The following is a 2,049-nucleotide window of genomic DNA, read 5'->3' as shown; positions in this document are numbered from 1 at the left end:
AGGATGGGTACAGGTGAGAGCCTGGAGGATGGGTACAGGTGAGAGCCAATCCCAGGGCCTTGTCCGCACTAGGGAAACGCTCTGTCGCTCGGCTACTGACTCAGCCCCATGAGTATGTGAGTTGATTTATTGCTGAGTCAGAAAACTGAAGACTGAAAGCAAACGGCACCTGTGAGGAGAGCCATCTCTGCTTCTCTTCCGGGACTAAAGCCTGCTGCATGAAAACAGAATCCTGGCAGTTTTCTGTCAAGAGACTGTGGTTTCCTGCCTGAATGCTGTGCTCTGACAGTACCGGTTGGCTAAGAGCGGTTGTGAGTGATGGGGAAGCCGAACCTCCTTGCCAACTGAAAACATCTCCTGTACGTGTACTGATTTATGTTCTCAAACACAAATGCAGAAATAGCCCAACCATAAATCGTAAAAAAGAAAAAAAAAAAGAATCTTTCTTCTGGTGATTTACTCAACTATGTTCAAGAGTGCTCTGGAGGAGAAATTCTCATTTATTCTTTGAAAAGCAAAAGCCAGCTTTCCCTGGTTTCTTCCTTTAGCTATGCCTCCTCTTTCTTTCCTTCCTTTACAGATTTAATTTTAGTCATGTGTATGTGTGTGGCAGTCTCTGTGTGTGACTGTGGTGTTCCTGGAGGTCAGAGGCTTGGGATGACTCTGGAGTTGGAGTTACAGTGGTTGTGAGCTGTCCCAACGTGGGTACTGGGAACCCAACTCAAGTCGTCTGCAGGAGCAGTATGGGTTTGTTCTTTTCCGCTGCAGCAAATCTGCGGCACAACTCCTGCTCTCTTTTACAGCCCAGGTAGACTTTCTTACTCAGGGTAGACTGTGAGAGCCAGGGCATCACTGTCCTCTTCTAAGGAAGTCTGTGGTCTAGATCAGTCGTTTTTCAGCATGTGATCCATAGATGTGAGTCACCTGAGCAATTGTCTTAAAAGGTAGAGTCATGGCTCATATCTCTAGATGTGCTACATCAAAATTGAGACAAATTGCCCTGATTTCTTTTCCAAGGTAGAGGCTCGATGCATCGCCTGGGATGGACTTGAACCCTTGAGTTCAAGCGACGCTACCTTGGCCTACTGAGTGGCTGCCACTACTGCGCTAGGCGGCAACGCATTAGATGCCCTGCATTGGCAGCAATGCATCGGAAGCAAGCCGTCGTTGCTGGTTTGTCTTATCTGCTGTTTAACGTGGTAGCCACCAGCATTAGACTAGTGAGGACTTTACACTGGACCAGTCTAAACCGAGATGTAAAATACACTCTGGGTTTTGAAGACTTTGTATTTAAAAAAGAATGTAAGCCCAGCCTTGGTGGCGTACAATTTGAATCCTAATGGGATCAGCAGAGGCAGGCGGATCTCTGAGTTCGAGGCCAGCCTGGTCTACAGAGTGAGTTCCAGGACAGCCAGGGCTGCACAGAGAAACCCTGTTTCAAAAACGATAACAAACAAAAGAACGAACAAACAAAACAGGAATGTAAAATATCTCATTACTAATTTTCACACTGAGGCTATGTTTAAATGATTGAGGTGTGCAGAGTTACAGAGATAACCAAAGCGCTTAGCCTTTCCCTCACATTACTCCGTGTCCATGGACTGCAGGGGATTTACAAGGAGAATGTGGCTGGTGTTTGTGGCTCATGATGGGCTTGTCATCACTCAGGTCACTGTGACAAGGAAGAGCTAGCTCTTTCTGCCCTCTGTGCTGCTCCTGGTGTTTCTTTCACGATACTGTGCTTTTTTTTTTTTAAATTCCCATAAGTGATTTGTAATTGGTCTTTGAGAAAGTATGTGTGTGTGTATGTATATGTGTGTGTGTGTGTGTGTATGTGTGTGTGTGTGTGTGTGTGTGTGTGTGTGTGTGTGTGTGTGTGTCTGTGTGTGTGGTACTGGGATGGGACCTAGGGCCTACCATGCTAGGCAAGTACTCTGTCGCTGACCCACAGCACCAGCTGTTTGGACTTTTGTTGTTGTTTTTTTTTAAGATTAATTTTTAATCTCTTGCATACGTGTGTGTGTGTGTGTGTGTGTGTGTGTGTGTGTG

General features: G+C 46.1%; 1 protein-coding gene across 1 annotated transcript in view; it reads left to right on the top strand.

Annotated features, from left to right (window-relative positions):
- Flt3 (fms related tyrosine kinase 3) overlaps positions 1 to 2,049 on the top strand; it is a 66,366-nt gene that overhangs the window by 36,054 nt on the left and 28,263 nt on the right. The gene's annotated exons all lie outside the window — the stretch shown is intronic.

This window comes from Grammomys surdaster, unplaced genomic scaffold (assembly GCF_004785775.1).
Source record: "Grammomys surdaster isolate TR1022 unplaced genomic scaffold, NIH_TR_1.0 362, whole genome shotgun sequence".
NCBI classification, from domain to species: Eukaryota; Metazoa; Chordata; class Mammalia; order Rodentia; family Muridae; genus Grammomys; species Grammomys surdaster.
The sequence above is the reverse complement of the archived record's forward strand: the minus strand, read 5'-3'. Positions and strand labels throughout refer to the sequence as shown.